Raw genomic sequence first — 17128 nt, 5'->3', positions numbered from 1 at the left:
GCACTTATTAGAGCTTCAATGTATTCTTTTCAATAAATAATATATATCATTTGAATTTTCTGGTGGAATTTTTTAATGAAACAAATGGTTCTTTGTGTTATTTTGAATCATCCATTGATTGGTGAAGCAAAAATACGTAAATTCTATGGATTAACATAAAGTTCTTTTCAACAAGACAAGAATAAATTAGCGAGGGGAGCATAGTAAATTACCCAAATAAAAAACCCGCAAAAATAAGAGCATTGCCCTGTTTTTAGGGAAAAAAGAGAGTTGCTATTGGCACCCAAACTTTTACTTATTAAAAAATTGGAGTGTAATTAGTAAACTTTGAGGTGCCAATAGTAGCTCTCTAAAAAAAAAAAAAAAAAGCTAATGAAGCTAATGGTACTGGCTATGCAAGCCTAATTATCACAAAAGTGAAGTTATAATCATATTAAAAATGTTGGATTTTAGATTCACATGATAGTGGTTTTTTAACGTTCTTTGGAAATAATGACCCTTATAAAAGCGTTGACTGAAAAGCGCAGTTTAAATTTAAATTTGAAAAGCATTTTTTTGGTCATATAACAAGAACTTTGGATTCCATCGTTACAGGGGTCTTTCCTGCGTAGACAAAACCTTTTAAACCTCAATAACTTCCATATGAATTGAGCGGTTAAATTGAAAACATACTTTGACCCCAGTGCTGTTAAACTGTTCATACCTGCCCATTCTCATTATTATTTTTTTGTTACTTCGTATATGCAGTGGTTGGACTGGGTTGACCAGATGGTGGACCCTAGCGGATCCAGTTTGGCTCAACTACTTCTCTAGTTCAATGACTTATAGTTTTTTGAACATTACATGTAACAATTCTTCTCTCATATCTGCTATGTTGCATCCGTATGGGTACAAGTGACAGTGTCCTACCGTGAAATATAGATATATGAACTTGAAATTATATTTAAAATTGTTAGAGTTATTTTTTTATTGGGTGGACCCTGTTGAGAAAAACTACAAACATAATATTCATGGATCTAGGATTTAATCTTAAACAAAACATAACAATCAAATCGAAAAGCAATAAATATTAAAATACCTGAATTCACTTTTTCGATAATTCACGAAGAGCACTTTGATCTTGATCTGCAAAAAATAGATGCACTACCCCAACTCTACCTACATCTTTAGTGATGGGAACCTCTATCTCAATAATAGAATAATTTGTGTGTAAAGATGTGGGACGACCACCTTTTTATAAAAGAAGATACTAGATTTTCTACCCATTGTAGAATTCTAGTATTAGGTGAATACCACTTAAACTTTGATAGGATGTTCACTAACTCATTATATTTGATGTTGGTAACCAATGCCAGACCACAAGCATGTTTTTCAATTTTACGCTTAATGTTTTGAACAAATTACAATCCAGTATTTATATAAAAATTTGTATATGTGAAAGGACTACAAAATAATTTTAATAATGAACATAATAATAATAATAATTCCAACAATCTCCCACTTAGCCTTTATATATTTCTTTTGTTTAAAACGACTCATTGGATTGTTGCCTTTTGAATAATCAAGTGCACTTTTTTGAAAAGTAATTGTTCAAAATAATTCAGATAATATTTAACTGTCGCTTTCATTCAAAGATACCACTAATGATGAATCATGGATGTAACAAAGTGTTTATTTGTCGGCTCTAAAACAGTTTCATGGTCTCAAAACTAGAAACATCAATAAATTTAGGAGTTTACTTTTATGTGAACTTTCTTTGTGGTATCAAGACAATGTACACTCCTCAATGTTGTTTGTATGTACATTCCCTATGTGTCCAGCTTCATACTCATCGTATGTCATTCTGATATCTTACTAACAACCAACCATGTAATATTTCATCACCTTTTTATCCAGAATGAAGACTTCATCAACGTGATGCCAAGTCGTGTCTAGTCCAAGCATTTTTTTAACACTTTACTAGTACATTTACTCACAGGTAAAGATAATATATATACACAATAATGCATAAATAATGACTAGTCATAATCAATTTTTTTAACCAACAATAAATAGTTTATCAAGAGTATAAATAAAAAGCAAGTATAAAATAAAATCAATACTTAAATAACTTAAATAAATGACATGATAACTCCCATATGAGTTACATGTTCCTTGAAAATCTTTGGCGGGAGTCCTTTGATAAGAAGGTCAACTATGATATTGCTAAAATTTATCTTAGCAATCTCGAACAATCCTTCATGAACATTTTCATATACTAAAAGGTATTTTATTTCGATGTGCTTGTTTCCTCTAGTCACTCTTTCATTCTTTGCAAAATCAATAGCAACCTTGTTGTCACAATAGATAATAATAAGTATATCAATGGAATCCACAATCTTTAATTTACAGATAAAATTCTTCAATCAAACTGTTTGACCGATTGCTTCGTAGTATCCAATGAACTCTGAATACATGGTCGAATCTATCAAAATGGTATGTTTTGAGCTTCTCCATGAGATGGCTCCATGAATTATCATGACATCCAGCTTGATCTGCATCAGAATAACCAACAACTCGAAGCTCACTCGATCTTTTATATACTAATATAAAGTATTTTGTTCTCTACAAATATTGAAGTCCTTTATTTACTGCTCTCCAATAAGTAATATTAGGGTTTTGCTGATATCTCCTAAGCATACCAAAGATGTAACTGATATCAGGTCGGATGCAAATCATTGCATACATAAGACTACGGACTGCTGAGGCATATTCTGATGCATCGACCTCCATCTTCTCAAACTTGTTCTTAGGACACTAATCTTGGCTGAATACATCTCCTTTTACCACAGGAGCTTCACCAGGGGCACATTTATCCATACCAATCTTTTGAGCACCTTTTCAATGTATGCCCTCTGTGACAAACCTAAACACCCAATTTGTCCATCTCTACGAATTTTAATCCGTAAAACATATTAAGCATCCCCCATATCTTTCATGTCAAAACTTTTTGACAGAAAAGACTTTGTAACATACAAGAAATGAACATTATTGCTTGCCAGCAATATATCATCAACATAAAACACAAGAATAATGAATCGAATCCCACTCATCTTAAGATATATACACTTATCGACAATATTTTCTTTAAATCCGTATCCGGTCACCACTTGATCAAATTTCAAGTACCACTGTCTTGATGCTTGCTTCAACCCATATATTGATCTTTTTAATTTGCAAACAAGATGTTATCTTTTATCAATTTTAAAACCATCAGGTTGTGCTATGTAAATCTCCTCCTCGAGTTCACCATTCAAAAATGCAGTTTTTACATCCATCTGATGTAAATCTAAATCATAATGTGCCACTATCGCCAAGATGATCCTCAATGAATCTTCAGAAGAAATCAGGGAATAAGTTTCACTGAAGTCAATACCTTGCTTTTTCTTGAAACCCTTTTATCACAAGTCTTGCTTTAAACCTCTCGACCTTATCTTTTGAATCTCTTTTAGTTTTGAAAACCTATTTGCAGTCTATTATCTTATGACCTTCTAAAAGCGTCATTAATCCACATACTTCATTCTTTTCTATAGATCTCAATTTTTCTTTCATTTGTTTCTTTCTAGAATTAGATTTATTTGAGTTCATCGCTTCTTTGAATGTAGAAGGATCATCTACATCGCCTGTGATAATATCTTCTTCTTGAAAGTACACCTCATAATCATCTATAATAGCGGGTCTACGTTTTCAGGTAGATCTCCTAATAGGAATGATTGGTTGTGGAACTGGGACCACCATCGCTTGAGGATTGGGTTCTGGTTGGATTGTTGTATCTTTTTCTACAACGACTATATGGACAAGTGAAGCCACCAAATGAGGTAAAGGTTGCGAAATAAAATATATTGGTGAATCACTACGTTTCTCTTCAAATATAATCTTCCTTCGCTTTTCATTCCCACTATTTTGACCATATTCAATAAACCTAACACGATTGATTTCAAAATTTTCCATATGTCTCGACGGACAAAAAAACCTGTAACCCTTCGACCTCTCGGGATAATCAAGAAAGTGACAAGTTGTCATTCGAGGATCAAGCTTTTTCTGATTTGGATTGTACAGCTTTGCCTTGGTAAAACACCCCAAATATGAAAATACCCAAGTCTTGGTTTCCTGCCAGTCCATAACTTGAAAAGAGCTTCTAAAGCTGCTTTGTAAGGAATTCTATTGAGAATATAAATTGTTGTCTTCAAGATTTCACCCCAAAAATTTCTGGTAGGTCTGAATGACTCATCATACTACGAATAGCTTCTTCATAAGTCCGATTTTTTTTTCAACAACCCCATTTTGCTTAAGTATTCTAGGTGTGGTATATTGAGAAACTATTCCCTGCTCCCTCAAATATTCCACAAACTTCCTGTGATTAATACCATCATTATCCATTATCCATTATCCCATAATACTTTTTACTTTTATCAGACTAATAGATTTGATCTTCTTATCCAACTACTTTTCAACTTCTGCTTAATAGATTTTGAAAATTTCTAATACCTCATCCTTATGGTATATCAGATACAAATAGGCAAATTTAAAATAATTATCAATGAAAGTAATAAAATAACACTGACCACCTCGAGAAGGAATCTAAAAAGGACCATAAATATCTATATGAACTAATCCTAGCAAATTAGTAGCTTTAGTAACTACAAACTTCTATTACTTAATCATATTTTCCCTTAAGGCAATCCACAGAGACATTAAAATCTGAAAAATCTAGAGGACCTAGAATTCCTTCCTTAACTAAGGATTCTAATCTTCTCTTGAAAATGTAACATAATCTCAAATGCCATAACATAGAAGAGTTTTTTGATGAACTAAGACGTTTAAACCCCGGAACATGTTAATCTAGAAGACCTTGAAGTTCTTGTTGTCACCTTTGTTGAAATCCTTATTCTTGAAATTTTTCTTACTATTTGGGTGAACTGCAAACTGTGCTGGCTCAACCTTTGAACCTCTCAATCTTGCCTCCTTAGTAACATAAAGAAAAATCCTTATTCATGAAAACTACAACTCTTGACTCGTATCCATAGGTATATCAAAGATAATATAAGGATATCAATTGCATTTCTTGGTCAAAACCAGTGTCGAAGCGAGATCCTACTTCGATGTACTACGGTACTAAGAGGATAAACTACGTCTATTCTACAAAAGAGGCGATTTAAGAGTGTTTTCGCTTAAGCATCGCACGCCACCTCTGATCTGGGGATTAAACTGACTGCTTTTGACTTTAGAAAAGTGGGTTGAAGTTTTAGATTATCACATATACAGTATATCAAATCAAGTCACCACGTACCGTCTGATTAAGTACACTCGAGAAGTATATAGGTGCACTTGGGCAAGGGTGGTCAGATAAAATTACATTGCACATAGTAAGCTTAAAGTCTAGAAACCTCCCCAATAGGTCACGACTCGAACTTATCATGGGTGTTCTTGGGTTGTTTATTGAATGGGACCTTGTGAATAATGAATATATGTGAATGATGAGATCAGAATGTATGGTTGTCCTCAAAAATCAAGATTTTTTATTTAACCTGACTTGAAATTAAAATGGGTGCATCGACCCAATAAAGAATCCATTTTTAGCAATGATTCATAATGACCCAGTCCATCTCGATTCAACGATTATGATGGGCCAGGCCATTTAAATCAAAATGGAAATCAAAGTCTTTCGAGGTCCAACCCATCTTAAAAGAAGAAAATGTTTTCCAAAGAAAAGTATTTTCCAAAAAAAAGTGTTCTCTAAAAAGTGTTATTTAAAATATATATATATATATTTTCCAGAAAGAATCTTTTCCAAAAGAAAATGTTTTTCAAAGAAAAAAATTTCCCAAAAAGAAAGTAAAATAAAGGAAATGATTTGTTTGAATAATGACTTACAAAGATATTTTACATGGACTTTGGAAGTATACTAAGATACCATTTTGTGTCAAACCCGGATGCTAATCACAGGCAATAACCCGATCGACCAGTTAATCAAAACAACCGTCCTAGGGATGCATCCTGTAAAGAAAATCAACTTTGACAAATTCATGTTGAGATGTGCTATATACTTCCACGAATTTGAGATATAATGGAACCTTTTACGTGCTATGGCTAAGTGTTGGAACCCCTACCTTCACCTATTCCATATTGGGCATATGCACTTGTGCCCCACTCATAAGGATTATTGTGGCATTATGGGGATATCCACTTCAGGACCTCTAGTCAGGCTCTTATTGAAGACATGATATTCTGGTGACCTCGTCAGAAGACTGAACATTTCAAAGGAAGAAGCTAAGACCCTAGTCTATAACAGGAGATTGGACATAGTACCTTTACTGGGCCCGTATCGTTCCCGCAATCATCCCGTCAATGTAAAACCAAAAGCTTGGCGAGCCACTAGAGACTATCGATTGTGCCTAGGAATCCTAATCCAATACATACTAACCTCCAAAAGTGATGGTCAAACTGTCCCTGAGTCCTTCATTGACATAGCCTCCCAACTCTCAAGGAAAACCAACCCTGTACTTCTTATCCTAGTTGAAACTTTCTCAGGTCTAAATGCCATAAAGAATGGTGAGGGAGAAAACTTCAAAGGAAGCCCCCACCTACTCTATATGTGACTTTGTGACCGTCTTAAAATTGTAGATGTCCTTTCAAACCTCGAGTATGGGCCAGAACACTTTTCCAAAAGAAACCTGTTTGTGCGTCACAACTCAGTCAAGGCTTGGAGTAAATGGTTGGATTTTCACCTTGTCCGTCATATCGGTTTAAGATGCCCTTGGTGGATGACTGATTCCCCTATAGGAACCAAAAGATCCTATTATGTTCGTTTGATCGGACTAGAAGAGACATCTTTTTACAAACCTGCATAGATCCCAAAGTAGTACGATGTACTTATAGATTTATCTTTACCTCAACACAAAGCTTTTTTCCCTCCCGAGCCATTGACTGAAAAGTTAGTGCATCTCATTGAGAAGGCTTGGAACAAACGCACCTTAGGGTATCCAGACGGACCAGCGGAATTCAAAGAACCCGTTATTAGAGCCAAGAGGATTAAGCCTGATAGCAATCTTGATGACCATCAAAATAAAGCCAAGCGTCCATGTAAAAAATAATTTAGTTAGATTTGTTGAAAAATGTTTTAATGAGAACATTTCTTTGTCAATCACTTTCAATCAAGCTATTTTTCTTTTGAATAAACATTTATTTTTCTGATCATTGTTGTAGACACCTTATTTTTGCACTCGTCTGATTAATCAACTCGTCAACCCATTCCCAACGGTTCCCAATGATGGATGTTTATTCTTATGCTTTATTTTGTTACTAGATATGTTTCAGAAATTCGGATGAGGTATCTTGAACTGGAAAATATGACCCCAGAAACATAAAAAATCATCATCTTGCAGACCAAAAAGAAGCTTTACGATAAAAATCACTAAAAAATGACCAAATTACCAAAATACCCCTAACATCAAAACAACCCTAGAGCCTACGTTACGCTTAGAAAAACTCATTCAAACACATAAAATAACAAATCGAAATTAAATAAATCATTTCGCCAATTTTCACAGAATTCGACAAAATTACGAAAATGCCCCTCATAAAGTTCACGACCATTTCACACAAATTTTTTTATAAATGACAAAAATCAACATTCCCATTGAATTCCTTATGAAAAACCGATTCCAAAACATCATAGAACACCAAAAATCGACTTGAAACACAAAAAGTCCTCTCCGAGGGTAAAACGGTAATTTAACAATTTTTACAATTAAAATTTTCAAAATTAATAAATAAAACATTAAATAATTAAATTAAAATATTAATAAAATTAATTTAAAAGTTTGACAAAAAAAAATGATCAATTAGGTTCTCAAGCAAAATTGTTGATGGTTGCCAAGATATTTATTCAAGGACCCCTCCATTTGGGGGTCCAAAAAATTAAAGATATAATAGAGGGGGGTTCTCCAAAAAATTAAAGTCAATCAAGTAAGACTAAAGTCAAGATCTTAAAGTCAATCAAGTAAGACTAAAGTCAAAATTAAAGTCAATCAAGTAAGACTAAAGTCAAGATATTAAAGTCAACCAAGTAAGACTAAAGTCAAAATCATAAAGTCAATCAAATAATACCAAAAGTCAAAACCATAATAGAGTTTTAATTAAATAATAATTCTATTTAAAACAATCCTAATTAAAATATAACTCTACCTAAAACAATCCTAATTAAAATATAACTCTACATAAAACAATTTTAATTAAAATATAACTCTAACTAAAAGAATTATAATTAAACACTAATTCTATCTAAACAAACACTTAAAAAAATCTATAAATAGGGGTCCTCACACCCTATTTTCGTATCAAATAATAAACGTCAAGAGAAGTAGGTCAAAAAGCTTCTATAGCCTCGCATAAACCCTAATTTTGAAGCCCCAACTCCTTACCTAACACCTATACTTCAATTTTAACCTAAAAAATACCTAGAAACCCTTCAAAAACACCCCAAAATCCATAAACAAATCCGAATAACATAGATCTAAGAAAGAGATACCTTGTCTCGGAGATCAGAAATCAGATCCGGAGACAGAACAAAATGAGGAATACTGTACAAGAAGTTACTCTGTCAGATCTGAGGGAACGTGAACGTTGTCTTCAGAAAGATATAAATTTCGTAATCTTTTTATTATTTAGGTCTTTTAGCGATGTAGTTTATTTGGGAATTAGTAGAGACCGGTGTTTGCCGGGCGAGGTTGGTGCCTAATACCTTCCAACCCCATAACGTGATCCCCGGACCCATGTTTTTTTTAGTAGATTAGTTGATTTATCCATTTCGAGTCTATATTCGATTCTTAGACCGTAATAACTAGGTGGCGACTCCCAAACCTCAAAGGTCAAAAGCTGATCCGCACACCCCGTTGATCGAGGGCGCTTTCAGTGGCGACTCCACTAGGGACCTTGAGGATCAAACTTGAAAAACCCCAAGTACGGGAGCATTGCAAAAACGATCTAGATTTTTTTTAGTGGTTAGTTTATCTATTTATTTATTTATTCGTTTTTTATTTTTTATTTTTTATTTTTTTTATCATCCTTTTTGTTCAATGATTGATCGTGTGTTTGGATTATGAATATTCCGCCCTTGCATGTTCGTATTATTTTATTATTTGAGCTCAATCAATGGTATTTAGAATGACCCAGAGTACTTAAAGAAATCAAGAAGTCTAATTGAAGACGGAGTGATGATTAATAAATGTTGGAGTTTTATATGTTTTTTTTTTGTTGGATGCTATCTTTAAGCATTGTTTTTTTCTTAAAAAAAAAAAAGAAATAACAAAAGCAAAATTTTTGTTTGAGGATGAGCGATGTATCCTTCGACAACCTTTTTTTGTTTTTTTAATATTTGTTTTTTTTTATATTCTTAAAAAAAAGGTGGGGTAAAAAGAAAAAAAAATTATGTTAAACAACAACAATGGGCCAATAAGAGTGGTGTGTAACACATAGAAGTCGATCCTTTAAAAATATCATAATTTTTTTTTTAAGAAAAAAAAAGAGAAATTTTGTTTTTTAGGTTCTGTTCACAGTAAGTTTAGGCTGGTGTGTAACAAGCAAAAGTTTTTTTTATACTCGCACATCATCTTCTTAAGATGATTGAATCACTTGGGTTCATCGTTTTTAACAGAAAACGAATTCGTCTCTCTGTTATATCGACTGAAATCTCAGCCCGATCAGTGTTAATCTCGATTAAAATCGCTGATTCCTTTTGATTCAAAGTAGAACTTTTTAAAATCGACTCCAAATAAACAATTTCATCGATCTCTCTTCCCCCTATCGAAGAGACATTCAGAGTTTGCTGGTTCGGGTTATTTAAAATTCAAAGATTCCAAGAAGCTGGTCAAAAAAAAACTGAACATAAATCAAATCCAACTCAAACCTTAGAAAAGCTTGAGTTGTTGTTCATGGTGATCTGTTCAGATCTGTGTTTGACACATTTATTGCATTTTCTCTTATTCGATTGAAGCTGAGAAATCTAATGGTTTACTAATTTAAAATCTGTGATCGGCGTATTGGTTTCTAGTTTTTTTTTCTCTCAAATTATTCTTCCCTGATCTGAAATCGTTGGATCATGTCTTAGCATTTAGAACGATCATTGATGTTTTGGGGTGTTTACCTTGGTTTTGAACTTAGAGAGATCTCAGTTCCTATCTCAAGATCGGATTAAGAACAAGACTATATTTACCCAATTTAGGAGTCGTTTTTGAGTCAATAAATGAATAAAATTTTATTGACACACCATTGTTTTTATCCAAAGCGTTGCTTTGATTCCAAAGTATAGTTGGTGCGGAAATAAAATATTTATTTTTTTTATATAATTTTATTTTTTTTAATGGTTTTTAGTTTTGTTAATAATAATTTTGTTTTTTTGATTTTTTTTTCTTTTAAAAAAAAAAAAAAGAGGAGGGAGGCTAGTAAATTTCTTGATGAGAATTTTGAGAGTTGTTATTAACACACCAGTTTTTACTTATAACTCATTAATGCATAGGTAAGCAATTATCTATTTTCAAAATAATTGGTGTGTTGTAAATAAATAATGGGTGTGCTAATAATGTCTCAAAATTTTATCCCAAATGTTATAAAAGGCTAACGGCAGCCTTTCATATGGCCAAGTGTTTTTTTTTTTTTTGGCACAACATTTTCTCCTAATAATACCTCAATTATGTGCAATTAATTTGGTGATTTACATAAAAATTTGGGGTGGCATTAAAAAAAATTGGCATGCCATTAATAAATCACTTTTTGGTCATGCATTTTTTAGGACTTTGGTTTTGTTTTTTAGTAATTTTTTTTTTTTTTAAAAAAAAAAAAAAAGGGGGAGGGGGGGTTTAAATCTTCCAAGCATCATTCCATCTTCAATTTAACATCCTTGGAAAATCTAAATTATTTTGGGCCACCCAAAATAACCTTTGATTGGACCATAGAAAAAATAAATCCGTTTGATTTGGATTATTTTGTGCATACTTTAATTTTGAATTGAACCATGTGGATATGTTTTTAATCTTTCCTGATCAATGGATATATGTATTTGCATGATTGCTTGTATGATTTAATTGGACCCATGAATTAATCTGTTTGGAAAAGGCCCCGGGCACACCCCACCTTGTTTTGCACACATCACATGCACGTTTACTGTTTTGCACGCTTGCACGTCTCATATAGCCAACGTGGCACTAGTGCGTGGCCTGGTCTCTTCGGAGATGCGACGTCATTCATGAAAACCACAACTCCAGTCACGTACCTTAGGGTATATCAAACTGGGGCATCAGTACCGTCTAATCAAGTGACTCTGAAAGGTATATCGATGCACCCAGGCTGGAGCAACCTGAGCCTTTGACCTATTGTGAGTCACACAGTCACATGTCCCGATTGCCAACGTAGTACTAGTACGTGGTCGGTCCCCTTGTGGGATGCCAAACCATTTATGAAAGGTACAACTCTTGACTCGTACCCGTAGGTATATAAAAGATAATCCAAGTACATCAATTGCACTTCTTGGTCAAAATCAGTGCCTAAGCGAGATCCTGCCCTGCTGTACCCTACTGTACGAGAGGGATAGACTACGTCTATTCTAGACGAGAGGTATTTAAGTGGGCCCTTCCTCAGCATCGTGCGCCACCTCTCAACTGGGGATCAAACTGGTTGTTTTTTTTTTCAGAGAAGTGAATTGAGATTTTAGATTATCACCTATATGGTATATCAAACCAAGTCACCACGTACTGTCTGATTGAGTACGCTCGAGAGGTATATAGGTGTGCTTGGGTAAGGGTGGCCAGATAAAAATGCATTGCACGTAGTAAGCTTAGAGTCTAGAAACCTTCCCTGTAAGTCACGACTCGAACTTATCGTAGGTGTTCCCGGGTTGTTCATTGAATGGAACCATATGATTGATGAGTGCATGTGAATGATGTGAATAATGAGATCAGAGTGTATGATTGTCCTCAAGAATCAAAAATTTTGTTTTTAGAAATTAAAATGGGTGCACCGACCCAATAAAGAATCCATTTCTTGCAAAAATTCAATAATGACCCAGTCCATCTCTATCCAACAATCATGATGGATCGGATCATTTAAATCAAAATGGAAATCAAATTTTCAAAGAAGAAAAATAGTTTACAAAATGAAAATATTTTCCAAAAAAAGTATTTTCCCAAAAGAAGTACTCCCTAATAAAAAATATTTTCCAAGAAAAAATATTTTCTAAAAAATGTTTTCCATCATAACAAGATTTTTCAAAAGAAAAATATTTCCTAAAAGAAGATAAAAATAAAAGTAATTAATATTTTACATGGACCTTGAAAGAGTACTAAAATACCCTTTTGTGTCAAACCAGGATGCTAGTCGCAGGTTATAACACAATCGATCAGTTAGTCAAAACAACTGTCATAGGGATGCACCTTGTAGAGAAGATCAATTTTGGGAGATTCATGTTGAGGAGTGCTCTCTACTTTCACGAGTTTGAGATAGACTAGAACCTCTTACGTGTTATGGCTAAGTGTTGGAACCCCTACCTTTACATATTCCATATTAGGCATATGCACTTGTGCCCCACTCACGACAATTATTATGGCATCATGGGGATATCCACTTCAGGACCTCTAGTCAAGCCCTCATTGAAGATCGGATATTCTGGTGACCTCGTCACAGGACTGAACATTTCCAAGAAAGAAGCCAAGGCCCTAGTCCATAATGGGAGATTGGACTTAGTACCTTTACTGGGCCCGTATCGCTCCCGCAGTCATCTCGTCAATGTAAAATCCGAAGCCTGACGAGCCACTAGAGATTATCGATTGTGCCTAGGAATCCTAGCCCAATACATACTGACCTCTAATAGTGATGGCCAAACTATCCATGAGTCCTTCATAGATATAGCCTATCAACTCTCAAAAGAAGCCAACCTAGTACCTCTCATCCTAGCTGAAACTTTCTCAAGTCTAGATGCCATAAAAAATGGTGAGTGGAAAAGTTTCAAAGGAAGCCCACACCTACTTTATATGCTCAGCACCTAGTAGCCCAATATCTCCCTACTTTTGAGTCCTTGTTACAAGCCGAAAGCCAACTCGATGATGCATTTGCCTCTAGGATTCTTTCTAAGATAATAAGCCTAAGAAACCCTATGTTCTCAAACCTAGTACCAACCATGTCTACATAGCCAACACTTCAGCTACCTCAGCTCAACCCCCAGCTCGGACTAATAACCAGGTTCACCCGAGTCAACCTTGAACTCCGTGCCAATTTACCAATTTAGGGATGACCCTTACCGTAGCTTTGCAAAAACTATTGAAAAAAAGGTTACTTACCCCGATTCAACCCCGACCTTTACCAAATCCCTTGCCAGCCGGACACAACCCTAACTTATTCTGTGAATTTCATCAAAATCCTGGCCATCACACGGATCGATGTATCACCTTGCGCCATGCCATTCAAAACCATATTGACAACAAAAAGATCACAATCCCTAGCCCACCACATGTCACCACTAATCCACTACCTACCTATCAACCTCCACCAACCCTGAACATGGTTTCTCACACCTCATTGCCATTCGATCCCGTCTCTCTTATCCATCCAATCCAAGTTAAACCGCTTAGTTAATCCCTTGCCGAGATAGCTTTTACTGATGAGGTTTTCCCTACGAACTATGAACCATTTGATCTAACCTCGGATGATACGTATTGTTTATCCCCGTCTCGCTACAGTAATCTCGTATTCAATAGTTACTTGTTGCTTCAAATGAACCTGAAAAGCCCTGTATCTTTGATAAATGAAGATCCATACTTGTTGACTGAAGAAGATGAACCTTTCTCCCTCTCTTATGATGAAGTTAGACATATGACTCGAGGAGGAAGAGTTTTTAAGCCACAAGAACTCTGCGTTGATAATCCTACAGCCTTGGCAAGGAAAGAAGATCCCATTAAAGAAAACATCGAAGAAGATAACTCTGTGATCAAGCAGTTGAAGAAATCAGGGGCCAATATCTCAGTATGGGGTTTACTCATGTCTTCCACTGCTCATAGGGAGGTTGTTCTCAAAGAACTAAACACAACCCAAGTCTCCCTTGATACTTCTCCAGATTAGCTGGCCAGTATAGTAAGGGCAACTTACGTGGAAAATATCCTATCCTTCTCGGACTCAGATCTCCCAAAAGAAGGGGCAAGCCACACTAAGTCGTTGCACATCACAGTTGACTGTAACGGGATGAGGGTACCTCTGGTTTTGATTGATAACGGGAGTGCACTGAATGTTTGCCCTCTGAAGACGGCTACTTGTCTCGGGTTTAAGGCTGAAGATCTCAAGCCCACTAATCAAGGTGTTAGGGCCTATGATAACACCAAGAGGGATGTATTGGGAATTTTGCACCTTCGATTGTCCACAGGCATAGTTGAATTTCCTGTGGAATTTTAAGTTATTGATATCCAGTCTTCTTTCAATTTACTGTTAGGGAGACCATGGTTACACCAGATCAAAGTCATCCCTTCCATGCTACACCAGAAGGTCAAGTTTATCAAGGATGGGCTAGTGATTACTCTTCATGGAGATGTTGAAATTGTAGGAATCGTAAACAGTACTGAGGCCAAGAATAAGCCACTACTTGAGATTCAGCCAGAACAACAGAGAATAGAACTTAGCGGGTTCAAATTCGAGAAGATTTACTCAGTTCAATGGGATCACTCGGTGAAAGAATATTTCCCTATTGAGAACACCTCTAACTGCTATATGGCCAATATGTTCAAAAAAATGAGATTTTTCCCTGGTATGAGCCTAGGTCGCAAGTAACAAGGTATTAAAGAGGCACTGGTGATTAAAGAAGTCATTGGCACATTCGGGCTAGGATATAAGCCTACTAAGGAAGATTGGGCCCAATACTGGAAGATAAAGCGAGACAAGGTAATTGCAAAAAGGCAAAGGCACACCACAGATCTCATTAAAATGAAGTCCTATCGTAAGACCCTTAATGGTTATTTTGTAAAAGAAGGAGAAGACTTCCGTTATTGTGGGTTCCCAGAGCCGTTCATTGATCACATCACAAGTACTCGTCTGCCGGGGTTTGAAATCTTCTTTGCTATGGAATGGCCTGAAAAGGAAGCAAGCAAATAAATTAAAGAGAAGGAAGTTGAAGGAAGACTGGCAGCTTGATCTGGACTCCCTTAACATTGATTAGCTATTCATTGAAGATCATAGTGTCCTAGTGTTGTCAGTTGAGAAGGGGATCCCAAATCCCCAGTCTGTAATCAAACCCGCTGTTGGGTGTCTCTCTAACTGTCATGTCATTAGTCCTATGTTACACGTCAAGGCTGGGTCTGTCAGTTCCATTAGTCCTGTTCAGTCTGACATGTCGAATGAATCCTTTATTTCTGTTGAGTCAAGTAAGTTAGTTGTTTCTGCTGAGTCTGTTATTTCTAGTGAGTATGTTTTTCCTGCTGAGTCAAATGAGTTTGTCAAGTCTGCAATGAGTCCTGTTACCCCATCTCTTTTTAATGAAATAAAAGAAATTTTTGATTACCCCAAGCGCAATAATAATTTAACTAATAATCTGGCTTCGGAGGGAGAGTCTTCTAACGAAGAACCTCCCCCTGAAATAATCAAATTACTTGAAGAAGAACATGAACGTCGGGCTCAACCTCTAATAGAGGAAATAAAGGTTATCAACCTCGGAATAAAATAAAGTCCTCAAAAGATTCGGATTGGGGTCACTTTATCTCCCAATGAACGCAAAGGGATAGTAGACTTGCTCAGAAAGTTTAAAGACGTGTTCGTGTGGTCTTACGAGGATATGCCGGGAGTAAGTACAGACATTGTTCAACATCGGATTCCATTATATCTTGATGCTCGACCAATCAAACAGAAACTTCGACGTATGAAATCGGAATGGACTCTGAAGATTAAAGAAGAAGTTACGAAGTAAATTAAAGCAGGATTTTTGGAAGTAGTTGAATACCCTGAGTGGATTGCTAATGTCGTCCCAATGCCGAAAAAGGATGGAAAAGTTAGAATGTGTGTGGACTTCAGAGACTTAAACAAAACAAGCCCAAAAGACAGTTTTCCTTTACCACACATTGATGTTCTAGTAGACAGTACGGCAGGGCATGCTTTGTTGTCCTTCATGGATGGTTTTTCGGGGTACAATCAAATAAAAATGGATCCTCGAGATATGCAAAAAACGTCGTTCATCACACAGTGGGGAACCTTTTGCTATAAGGTTATGCCTTTTGGTTTGAAGAACACTGGAGCCACCTATTAAAGAGCAGCCACGACTTTACTACATGACATGATACACAAGGAAGTTGAAGTCTATGTAGATGATATGATAGTCAAATTTAAGGAACGATTAGGGCACGTTGCTGCGTTAGAAAAGTTCCTCACAAGGATCCAAAAGTACCAACTCCGCCTCAACTCGCAGAAATACATATTTGGAGTAACTTCTGAAAAATTGTTGGGATTTGTGATCAGTCAAAGAGGGATCGAAGTAGACCCTGTGAAGATTAAAGCTATCCAAGAGATGTCACCACTTGAGACTGAAAAGCAAATTCGAGGTTTTTTGGGTAGAATCCAATAAGTCAGCAGATTTATCGCTCAACTCACCAACGTCTGCGAACCTATTTTCAAGCTTCTCAAGAAGAATGAACCAACAGTATGGAATGAGCAATGTCAAAAGGCTTTCTACCAAGTCAAGGAGTATCTCTTGAATCCACCTATTTTGGTCCCACCTACACCGGGTGAACCACTTCTTCTTGATCTGTCAGTCACAAAAGAAACTATGGGATGCATGCTTGTACAATATGACAAAGATACTCGCAAAGAAAGGGCTATATACTACATCAGCAAAAAGATGTTAGAGTATGAACGAAAGTATTCGGCCCTCGAGAAAACTTGTTTAGCACTGGTATGGGCTACTCAGAGACTCCGACACTATGTGCTATCTCATTCAATTATCCTGTTATCTCGAATGGATCCTCTCAAGTATCTCTTCGAGAAACCGGCGTTGACAGGGAGAACCGCGCGATGGTTATTGTTGTTATCAGAATTTGACATCATGCATGTTACACAGAAATCTATCAAG

The sequence above is a fragment of the Akebia trifoliata genome, chromosome 1 (genome assembly GCF_017979445.1).
Source record: "Akebia trifoliata isolate Shusen 1 chromosome 1, ASM1797944v1, whole genome shotgun sequence".
NCBI lineage: Eukaryota > Viridiplantae > Streptophyta > Magnoliopsida > Ranunculales > Lardizabalaceae > Akebia > Akebia trifoliata.
The sequence above is the reverse complement of the archived record's forward strand: the minus strand, read 5'-3'. Positions refer to the sequence as shown.